Genomic DNA, 13236 nt, shown 5'->3' on the forward strand with positions numbered 1-13236 from the left:
TGGAGTCGGCGGGTGAGGAGCATCTAGTTGGTCATATAAATGACCAGAGTCTGCTACCTAATAAGCATTGGGGCTACATCTAATTGTGTCAGTCCGTGCAGATTGTATATAGATTTTGGGGTCGAGAGTTAGAATTTTGTTAGTGAGAGGTAATTTTTGTAATCCTATATATTGTTACACCTTCTGCACTCTTGATCTACATTATGTTGCTCAGTGTACATTTGGCTACCACTATCATCCTATTTTGCCTAGTTATATATATATATATATATAGGATTAGGATATGTATACACATAAAAGTACTCATAAAGCTACGTGTTTTGTCTTATATGGGCAAAAATATTTGGAATGGGCTGATTTTTTGTGAGGATGATCTCTATGGTGAGGAGATCATCCTTGAAAAAAATCAGCACATTATGAAACTTCTAGCCCCATGTTTACAAGTTGAAAAATTTTAAACCGTCCAATTATTGTAAATCATTTTTGATGGGGTTAGAAGTTTTGGAATGGGATGATTTTTTGCAAGGATGGTCCCCTCACCATAAAGATCATCCTCACAAAAATTCAGCCCATTTCGAATCTCTATAATCATATAAGACAAAAATATTGTAGCTTTATGAGTAGCTTTATGTGTCTACAGAACCCCACCCATATATATATATATATATAGATATATAGATATATTCAGATTTTTATGTTTATTGTTTACTAGGTTTTCGAGTGCCTTGGAATGCTAACATAAACAAAGGAAACCACATCGAAATCTAGGGGTGCCACCTAGTACCTCGAGATCTAGCATTGGGATTTGTGTTAGCATTCTCAGGCTACTACATACATACTCAAATATAGATATTAAAGAAAAATAGAAGAATACCTCCAATCATAGAAATAAACATAAAAAAACAGATAAGAACTACAGAGAATGTTACCTATAAATCTTTCCAAATACTGTTAAACAATTTTTTTTGGAACAACTAGTGTTGAATTAAGTAATTGAGCAACAACATTACAGACTTGTTACCAAGCAAAATAACTCAACATTTACAATAAGAATGATCTCAAGAATCACCCAACAAACAAAGTTGGGACTTGGGACAAGGTTAAAAATTTACGCATTGGAAAATCTGGAAAGTTATTTTAGAAGCATTACTTGCAGGTACTTGTTGCTGATTTATGCCACCATTTGCGCTTACAAGAATGTATCCATTATTTCTTTCTATAATACAAAGTTTCACATATAAAGCCATTTGGGGATCAGCAAAAGTAAGGCATAAGGCATTATCTAAAACTAGGATGATGTAAGTCTGTTTACCACTAGGCAAGTTGCATTGGTCAACACAATGGAGTCCAAACGAAAGCAGCAAAGATCAAGGGCTCCTCCCATAAGTCTTTCAAGCAGGGAGCAAGTTGCTCCTACAAACACAATTCATTCCTCCACAATCATAAAGCAATCACAAAGAGCATGAGAAATTTATAATAGTAAGACAACCTCAATGTCAAACCTGTAACATTTTGTTTCTGGCTTCACCACAATATGTCTCAAGTAAATATGACAAAATTTTATATGGTTTTCCTAACACCTCACATACCTGCAGGGACGATATCAACAAGAATGTGAGACATCTTTAATTTAAGAAAAATACTCATCGAAAGAAGAAGGAATCAAAGGGCCTCAAAATAAGTCAAACCAAAATAGAAAATATAGAAGGTAACCTCAACAAGGATGAAGAATGCATCCCAATCAAATTACAAGGAAACATTTTCCAAGAAAAAAATAAGGTGAGTTTCAATTTATAGAATTGGTGTTGGATAATCAATAATAAAAAACATATCAAGGAATTGAGCATAGCAAAGATATAATCTAAATTTTCATCCAAGGTGTTTGAATCCAAGCTACCTTCCATAATGGTGCTCAAATTCTTAGTAGCTTAATATAATGCACCTTACTAATGGTGCCAATGCTAACATGTACAAGTTATTACTATTGCAAAACCATTAAGAAGAATAACTACAAGATTTCAGTAAGAGATGAACCTATTAGCATAGAAATGTATGGTCAAGATATGACCAAGATGACATCATCTTGATGTAGCATGATCGGGTTTTTATTGAGACATTTGTTTTGTGTTATTTGTTGGGCTTTTTAGTCTTGTGAGAAAGCAATTCCACAAATATTATGTCATGTAGGTATGCCAAGATACGACCACAACACAGTATAGATATGGCACTTATACTTACAATTGAAGTATCCAACAACTACGAGAGAAAGTGACAAAAAGGATTAGAAAGAGCAACTAATTTCAATTATAGACCAACCTCTAGGTAGGCAATGAACCACTAAACATGGAAACACCCCAAAACAATTAAATTTCTTATCTATTAAGTACACAACATTTTCTTTAGACTAAAAATGATCATAATGCTTTCATCTTCATCTTCAACATTTGTTTTGATTTTTCTCATCATAACTTTCATCTTTTACCCTTGTCTTGAACCTCAAGATTCTATTTCCTTCAATCTTCAATCTTGAAGAGTAGAATAGGACTTTGGGGAAGTTTAAAATGGTAAATATCTTTATATAGAAAAATCAAGGTTGGCAAGAGGTTGAAAGCAATATAAAGGAGATAGAATTGAAAAAAATTACCCAAAAGGTTAAAGAGTTTGAAGATGACAAAATTGATGATACCTTGTTTATTTCTTGTCATAGCCTATCGATGATCTCAGTCTTCCTTGGTTTTATCATCTGACCCATTAAAGATGTCTACGTTGGATAAGGATATGTGTCCATTTGTTTTAAACTAATACATGTAATCAGAAATTCTACAAATTCATTTTGTTCCAAGAAAAAACTCCACTATTCTATTAGATTTGAACTATGTTCTTTCTTGTTTTTTTTTACCTCCTACTTCAGTCTCTGATGATTGAAAAGAAAATACAAGATAAACAAAAAAAATTCCAACTTAGTAGCCATTAGACTACTTTTTTTATTTTCTAGAATGGAAGTGAAACTTATCAAAATCTTTCGAGGGACTAATTAATACACCTAACCCAACCTCACTATTAGAATTTGAGTCTGATTTTCTAGACCAACAGAGTTGGTACTAATCAAGTCAACCCAAGATTACTCATTAAATTTTGAAACCAACACCCAAACTTTGAGAGGCCAAACCCGAATTCAAGTTTAGGTGCATTTTGAGACCTAAGAAGTGTGCCCCAGACCAATACACACAAATACATAATTTGAAACTGATTGACTCTTTGACACCTCTAAATTCCATATTTACAAATTATAACCATAAACTATTAAATCTGAAAATCAATTCTTAAATTGCAAATATAAAAACTTAAAGAGAATCAAAATCTAAAAATGCCTAAAAAATCGTACCTCCTATCCTTGATTCGCGCATTTCTTTTTCACTAGTTCTCTATCTCATTTGGCACTTCTGAAACTCAGATTCACTCTAGATAGATGGTGTAAGACTGAAGAAGAGATTGAGAATGAGGAGTTTGGGGACCAAACGGATCTTATATAACCAAGTTTGACCGAGGCTTCCATCAAGTATTCGTTCACGTCTCGGTCCGTTGCCATCACTTCATCTATTAGTGGGTCACGTTTTTAAACTTCAAGAAACGTGTTGAAGACATTATGGACCACTTCAAATGCTTCAAAAAAGAGGGATTTTAGATTTGTCTGTAAGAATCAGGAGCTAACATTCTCTCACTTGGTCCACAGTACAAATGTCTTATCTTAAACCAATCGATAATCTGTATTAAGTAATAAATACATTAATCATGACGATAAGTCCTCTAATGACAAGTATTACCTTCCATGTATTACAATGTATTTATTTCTTAAATATTATAATTTATGTGGTAACAATTTCTTAATGAATAAACCCTATGTTTATTCTTAGTCTTATACAGATGAATTTTTCTCAAAATTAAATTAAGGTGCACATAAATATGAGAAAACAATAATTAAGAATTTCATTAAAATAACATTGTCCATACAATGAAAAAAAAACATAATGGAATCAAGTCCCATATTCACTACATAATCCTTGAATTTCAACGGTGGCATGCCTTTAGTCAAAGGATCAATAATCATCAATTCAATGCTAACGTGCTCAAGGACCACTTTCTTTTCTTTAACATGTTCCCTTATGACTAAATACTTAATGTCGATGTGTTTAGTTCAACTTTCACTTTTTTTGTTCTTAACCATGAAAACAGTAGTTGAATTGTCTCAATGGCCTAAGATATAATTCATAATTCTAAGCCCAGATATGAAACTCTTAAGCCATACACCATACAACGTAGTCTCAAAATAAGAAATAAATTCGATTTCCATAGTGGAAATGGTAGTCGAGGTCTGTTTGGCACTTCTCCATGATACAGCTCCACCGACCATCATAAAATATAACCTAATGTTGATTTGTGTGAATCAACACAGCCATCAAAGTCAAAATTTGACTAACCAAGTACTTCCACATTGTCCGTCAATCTATACACAAGTATGTAGTTTTTAGTTCTTTGAATGTACTTCATTACTTTTTTTGCAACTCTCCAGTAGTCTAAACCTAGATCACTTTGATATCATCCTAACATTCCCACAATAATTGCAATGTCAGGTCTTATGTAAACCTGAGCATACAGTAGGCTTCCGACAGTAGAAGCATATGAAATGTTTTTCATTTGTTCGCTCTCAAGATCATTCTTCGGGCATTGGTACAAACTAAACCTATCACCCTTCACAATGGAAACAACACTTGGTAAACAATTCTTCATTCAAAATCTCTCTAAAATCTTATAGATATGGATTTCCTATGACAGACCCAAGATACATTGAAATGCCAATGACATAAGACGCCTCACCCATATTCTTCATATCAAAATTTTTAGAGAAGAATTGTCTCACCTCGTGCAACAAACCCTTATCATTGGTTGTTAGCAAAATGTCATCCACATATAAAATAAAAAAATAAATTTTACTCCCACTGACCTTCTGGTATATACATTGATCCATAATATTTTCTACAAAATCAAATGAAGAAATTACATTATGAAATTTCAAATACCATTGGCGGGATGTTTGTTTTAAACCATATATGGATTTCTTAAGCTTGTAAACCAATTACTCACCGTCACTAGAGGGAAATCCTTTAGGTTATTTCATGAACACCTCTTCCTCCAGATCTCCATTAAGAAACATTGTTTTCACATCCATTTGTTGCAACTTCAAGTCAAAATGGGGGATACTAATGTCAAAATAGCACCCAAGGAATCTTTCTTAGATACAGGAGAAAAGGTCTCCATATAATCGATTCCTTCTTTTTGAGTAAATCCCTCAGCAATGAGTCTTGCCATATATTTTTCAATGTTGTCTAATAAATCTTTATTTATTTTAAAGACCTAATTAGATCCAATAGATTTTGCACTATTATGAGTGGCATTATTTCATAAATTAATGCAATAAAGACTATCAAACAAAATACAATTTCTAACAAAATCAGATTCATAATATAAAATCCCGAGTTTTTTATTCGTATATTAAAAAAATAGTGAAAGCTTGAGAAAATACTGAAATGTGACTTAGGGTAAAACTTCAAAAAAAAAATTTAGTCATTTTTAATAAAATCTGACCTCACCATTGGATTTAAAATGATTAAAAAACATATTTTAACCTATAAGAATGCTTAAATGTGAATCCAAACATAAAAATTATAAAATCCTCAATTTTCGAATCGGCCTAGGCTAAAATAATGACTTTTTTCTAAAGTAAGAATTTTTAAAATTCAATCATATCATTGGCTTTATAACGAAAAATTATAGAAAATGAACTATTTACATGTCATTTTTGGAGCTCAAAAAGTCAAATTATCATTAAAAACAAAAACGACGTCAATTTTAGGGTCCCATCAAATCAAAAAAGTAAAATTTTGTTAGATACATAATTTATAGAATTTGATTACGCCATTAGATCAAAAATAAAAAAAATTATACAAAATAGAATATTCGTTTGTCACTTTTGGAGTTCGAACAGTCAAGTTATAGTCAAACGAAACAATATATAAAATATCGATTTTGTCCAAAAACTTATATAAATAATTTTTTAAATGAAATCACTATTCATTATCTCTTATATGCGTCCAAAAATTATCCCAAGGTTTTAAAACAAAATTTTGATTTTCTCACAAATTTCAACCTCAGATTCATTGCGAACGGGTTGTCGTTGACTTCCGACACAAAAGGGAAAAACGTCCGCGACATCAACCTCTATAAAATCCATCCAACTTCTTTTCATTTCCTCTTCTCTTTCATCCCGTTTCATAAAAATCAGTCGTATGTGATACAGGAATTTCAATTTTTAAACCTCGAATTTCATCTATTTTAAGGTCAAACCGTCCTTCGTTGCAGAAGGGAGAAAAGACAACGGCATTGAGATCTTCGAAAATACCAGGTCAGATTCAAAAATCAGTCACCTCGATGTCCGATCCACCTCAATTTTCATGCTGATCATCTCGATTTTCACGCACGTGCTTTAATCCTCTAGCACAGAGATTTGTAAGGACTCTAAATTTCTATTGGTAACTAGATTATAAAAATTACATTTAGGATTTTTATCAAAAATTTGTAATAGGTTTAAAAAATGTGGAATTATTTTCTTTATTTCCGGACCTTCATATTTGATGTGTTTAATTATATTTTATAACAAATTATACGTGGGTAGAATATTTCACTAGGTTATTTCTGTCAATTGGGTTCTGGGCACTATTCGGACCCTATTTTGATATAAGTTTTGTAAATTTTAAATTTAAATAATAAAAATAAATTTTAAAGTGTGAAAAATGATTTTATATCGAAAAATGAATATTTGAGTGAATGAATTCGAAAAATGAATGATATGTTTAAAAATGTAAAAAGTGTAAGAATTAAAAAAAAATGGGAAAAGGGGATGAAATGGTAAAAATGTAAGAATCACACTCGAGGGATGATGTCTGTATTCTACATTGTAATGGTGTGTGTAGGTTGGTGAATGGATATCTAGGGATATTATTTTGGTTGCATGTTTATTTACTTTCTGTAACACGAAGCTCAGTTTATGTTTCTGTTCTGTTATTTATTTTAAGTCGCGTGGTCACAGTTGTATAGTAGGAAACTTGATATCTATTCTCAACTCTGAAATGTTAATTCCTTATTTATTTTTTAAAAAAATTTCTTATTTATTTACAAAAAAAAATGATATATATAACTATTTTATAAACTGTTAAAGAGCTTGCAAATACCTGAAAAGATAGTTTGTCATATCATTCGGAGTGATATACTACCCTGGGATATACGATAGGGAAAATCAAACTCATACATGATATGAGACACATATGAGAATGGAGTCACAACTAGAATTCGGGTTTATTCCTTTTTATCTTTTCTAATGAATTTGTAATATAAAGATGGTCGTATACGAATGGGGTTGTATATTTAAGAATCACATCTACGCTTGATAAGCATAAACGAAGATGATTAGTAAGTGATCACTAACAATCTATATTATTCGAACGTTCTGACACATCAAAAAGAAATCTATTGCTTACGGTCACGTCAAACGACCAGTATAAACTAGATAAATGGTTCTATAAGTGTGATAAACAGCGACCAACCACAAAATTAGGAACTAATACTTTATTATAATATATTATGTCCCGACTGGGAGTGATCCAATCATGAATCCCAACTCTCTAATTACAGTACTCCACCATTGTATAATATGTATATGTTGACTTATTTTGACATATAAAATGAAATGCATGTTTAATGTTTTTATTTAGTCAATTAGATTTGTATAAAAAGAAAATGTTATAGTGACTTCTACTGATGATGTAATGTAAGTTTTAAAATATTTAGTTGCTCATCTTCGGTTATATGTACCAGTTAATCGTAGTTTCTTCTGTAAAATTTTACATATATTAAAATGATTTAGTATGTTTATTCGTTCATGTTAGGAGAAGTTAGTGACAGAAATTATTTGCTTTCCTACTGAGTAATCATTGTTACTCATCATTTCTTTTCAATTTTTTTTAGCTTCAGAGCCTACAGTTGACGAGGTGAGCGTAGAACCAACGAGTGGGGACAATCTGGTGGGTTAGATAGACAACATAGTCTGTTACCCTGTGAGTATTGGGGATATACCCCCTAGTGGTGTCGATTTGTCCAGGAGTATTATAGATTTTGTATTAAACGTTAGGATTTTTGTTAAATTAAGGATTTTCAGTAGAATCATGTATATTGTTTATCTTTTCGCACTCTGATCTATTTTACGTGGCTAGATGTATATAAATTTTCGTTGTTATTATATTCTTGTATGTATATACAAGATATTATGGATTTTATTTATTAGGAGAAATAGGTTGAACGCTTTGGAATGCTAACATAAATAGAAGAAACCATGCCAAAATTTTGAGGCACCATCTAGTGCTCGAGATCTAATATAGGGTTTTGCGTTAGTGTTTCGGGGGCATCACATATAAAATAAACTAAAAAATATTTCTAAAAAGTGAAAGGAATATACAAAAGGTACAAATTTTAAAACTAAAATCAAGTTTCTAGAAAAACTTGGAACATAAAAGGTCTTTTCTAACTCTAAAACAAAATCACTACTTAAAGATAAATAGCATGTCCTTATAGCTTCCACATGTGAGCCCATCTTGTTTTCGAATAAAATACTTTGCTCACTTTCCACTGGTTTCTTTAGGTTTTGTAAACCCTACAAGGAATTTGAAATGTAGATTGTTGATCTAGAATCAATCCACCATGTGTTAATATTTATATTAACCATATTGTATTCATAACAAAAAAATAAGATTGAATTACCTCTGTCCTCAAGTCATTTCTTAAATTTGACGCATTCCTTCTTCACGTGTCCTGTCTTTTTACAGAAGAAACATTTGAAATTTTTTTTGATATCAGTTTGGGGAGTTATTTTACCTTTCTCTTTCTAATTAGCTTGAGATTTGCCATTTTCTCGCGTAGCCAATATTACACTCTCACCAAATTCCATCACTAGTCTCCCTTCCTTTTGAACATACATGGTCATGAGTTCATTAATTGATCATTTGTCTTTATGTGTATTCTAAGAGATTTTGAAGAGTCCATATTAATGCTGAAGGGTATTCAAAATGTAGTGCACTAAAAAAGACTGACATTTCAGCCTCAAGATTCTTTAATTTATCCGCAATATCCCTCATATGCATGATGTGCTCGCGCATACCTTTAACACTTGTGAACCTAAATTATGAGAACTTCATAATTAGGATGTTTGCTAATGTCTTTTCTGATATGACAAATTGATCATCAATGGTTTTTAGCAAGTCCTGGACATTATCATGATAATCAACAGAACCACGAATACCAACAGAGATTTTTGTCTTAATGAACATTATGCTAAGGCGATTAGATTGTTCCCATCTTTCATAAAGTGCAATGTCTGTTGTAGAGCTAGTATCTATAATTATAGGTGGTTTGTCTTTCTTAATAGTATAATCAATGTCCATCTATCCTAAGTGAAGAAGAATTATCTTTTTCCATACTTTATAGCTATCACCCTTTAATTCGAAAAAATCACATATGATATCAGAAAAATTCGTAGTTTGTGAAGTTGCATAAATTAAAGATTACATGTTTATGTTAAAATTAAGGCCTAAATAAAAATTCATGTTTTATCAATGTAAATTATGCTTAAAAAATGAATCTAATGACATAAAGATTGTCTGTAGGCTAAATATTTAATTTAATAAGATTCATTTATTATTTGAAATATAATATATCAAACTATGTTACTTAATTCATAAATCTTAAGGATATATTATGATATAATTTGATATTTTCTATCTTTGATTAACTTTATGATAAAATTATTAAATTATTTACTTAATTCATAATTCCTGTAAGTAAGTTATAATTAATTTGATATTTTATCCTAATTAATTATTTAAATATAATAAAATTTCTTGTGGGATAAAATTTATTATATTAAGAATAATTAACTACAATTAATGTCTAAATTTACTTTATGTGATCCTAATTAATTATAGTTTTATTTAATTAAAGATATTATGGTTATTATCTAATTAACTAAAATTATATGAATCACTTAGACATTATTTCTTTTATGCATAAAATTTAAGTTTTATGAGAATATTCCTATATTACATAGTTTAACTATAATTAAATGTATATTATGTTAATCTTATGCACTTAATTATTCTCATAATAAAATTTAATAAATTACATAATTAAATTTAATATTATGGAAAATAATATTTTAAGCATAAAAGAATAACATAATATGAGAATAATACATATCATAAAAATAACTTAAACTATCATATCATTATTATGCATAATCATTCCCATAATTCAAGTATAAATATTACATAATAAATTTAGGTTTTACATAATTTTAAACCAAAAGAATATCATATGCATAAATAAAAATTGAGCAAAGAATAGACATGTTTCTAAATAAATGCCTAAATAATGATTTTTTTTTATTTTAATGCCCTTTGAAACGACATGTCGTTTTGCAAAAACAATGCTAATGATTTCTGTACAAAATGATAAAACTAATTCATATGCGGCTTGTCGTCTTCAACCTTCAACTGAGTTCTTCCGACTCGATTTCCACCCGATGTAAACCAAAAGGAAAAAATCGGTCTGAAATTCATCATTTTAACACCAAAATGATTGTTTAAAAATACAAAAATTTATAAATCTAATTTCTCAATGATTTCTGACTCCAATATGCATTAAATTAAAATTTTAAAATAAAATTTTGACAAAAACAAATAAATACATATCCTAGAATGCATAAACAATATCAAGGCAGAGGTTATTTAGGCTTTGATACCAAATGTTAAATCTAAAAATCTATTCTTAAATTGCGGAAATAAAAACTTAAAGAGAATCAAAATCTGAAAATGCCCCAAAAAAGTATACCTCCTGCCATTGATTCTCGCACTTTTTTTTTCACTAGTTCTATGTCTCGTTTAGCATTTTCAAAACTCAGATTCACTCTAGATAGATGATGTAAGACTGAAGAAGAGATTGAGAGTGAGGAGTTTGGGGACCAAACGGATCTTATATAATCAAGCTTGACTGAGACTGCCATCAAGCACTCGTCCACGTCTTGGTCCGTTGCCACCACTTCATCTATTCGTGGGTCACGTTTCTAAACTTCAAGAAACGTGTTGAAGACATTGTGGACCACTTCAAGTGCTTCGAAAAAGAGGCATTTTAGATCTGTCCATAAGAATCGGGAGCTAACATAATCATCAAAGAATGAAACATGCGTACCAAAAGTAGTAGGGATCTGGAAGTTGAGTTCAACTATGTAATTTAGTTGTTAAAAAGATATCTGTAACAAACTCATAGTTTGTAAACCTACTCCCCATGTTACTTAAAGTTGGAAGAAAATGATGGTGTGCTAGCAAATACAAATGAATCGGGTCAAGAAATCTAAACAATTTACATCTCAAAACCCTAGAAAGTTGAAATTGAATGGATCTAACAAGTTAGGAAAATCTAAGGGTACCTAAGATAAATAATACCTTGAAGAGTGAAAATACCCTGGCAGAAACTCAACTTCCAATCTAAGAGATATCGAAACCCAAAGAGTTGAAGTTTGATTTCTCTTGAGAGAGATCGAAACCTTTGAGAATTGAAATCCTATTGTGTTTAAGAGAAAATAAAAAAGAGATCGAAATCTTAGAGAGTTCAATCTAATTGCATGAGAGAAATCGAAACCCTGGAGACTTCAAATCCAATTGTGATTGCATCTGAGAGATATAGAAGTAAGAAAAAAAGTGAAACAAAGTAAAACCCTAGAAAGTTGAGTCAGAAAAAAAGTAATTCGTGATGGGTACATGTGGGTGCAAAAATAAGATCGTGGGTATGGGATGTGAAAGTGCCCTCAATCCACGAGTGCGGATCCATTTTTTGGTATTTTGGGAGTCGCCACCTAGTTTTACAGTCTATGAAACGAAACATGACTCAAAACAGACAAAAAGTATTGATTTACGAAAATAATGGATCTAGGGATCACGTTACAAGATTGGAAGGTGTTAGGCACCAATCCTACCCAATGAATGTCGGTCTCTACTTTTTTCAAAAATTTTACATTACAGAAAATGACCTAAAAATTAAAATAAAAACAATACCTTTTTTACCTAGGTGATTGCAACGGTCGATTCCCTCAGAACTGGCGGAGTGCGTTCCTTGTATGAGTCTTCATTTTTCTGTCTTTGCACTAGATCCTCCTCCGATCTCCGAGATGAGGTATTTTTCTCCTAAATCTGAATATTTTCTAACTTTTCTGAGTGTTTTGAGGTTATTTGGGTGTTTTCCAAGTAAACAAAATAGGATTTGGGTGTTAGGTGTAGACTTGGGATTTCAGATTTAGAATTTTGGGAAGGCTAGGAAAAGTTTTTGGCCTCTATTTCCTATGATTTTTCTTGACCCTATGAATTTAGGTTGTCGAAACTCCTTTTTGTAGAGTTTTTAGGTTTGACTAGGTCTCGTTAAGTTGTTTAATTAGAGTTTTAAATCTTACGTAGAATGAAAATATTTTTTAATTTTTGAAGAAACCCCCCTCCCCTAAATGGAGGGTTCTTTATTAAATTATATTTTTTAAATTTTTTGGGACCCCCAGTGGAGGGTTCTTTAATAAATATCATGTGGGCCCCACTTAAATAAATAGGCCACCACTTAAAATTTGACCCATGAGCTTAATTAATTGATTTTATTCATTTTAGATTTTTTATTTTTAAGATTTGAAAATTTACCATTTTTCCCTCAAATGGGGCTTTTGAATTGAGAAGTTGATTTTCAACATTTTGAGATGTTTTGAAACCAGTTTTTTGTAAGGAATTCAATGGGAGTATCGATTTTTGTTACTTATGGGTTTTCGGCGGAAAATGGTTGTAGACCTATGAGGGTGTTTTTGTAATTTTTTAAAATTTGGTAACAATTGGCGAAATAATTTATTTGATTTTAATTTGTTGTTTTATGTGTTCGAAGGGATTTTCCTAATCGTAATGTAAGCTCTAAGGATGTTTTGATGTTAAGGATATTTTGGTAATTTGATCGTCTTTTAGTGATTTTTCTCATAAAACTTCTTGTTCTCTCAAAATGATCATTTGGATCATATTTTTCTAGCATAGTGTGGTTTCTAAAGTTTTACAT

The sequence above is a fragment of the Akebia trifoliata genome, chromosome 2 (assembly GCF_017979445.1).
Source record: "Akebia trifoliata isolate Shusen 1 chromosome 2, ASM1797944v1, whole genome shotgun sequence".
Classification (NCBI taxonomy): Eukaryota; Viridiplantae; Streptophyta; class Magnoliopsida; order Ranunculales; family Lardizabalaceae; genus Akebia; species Akebia trifoliata.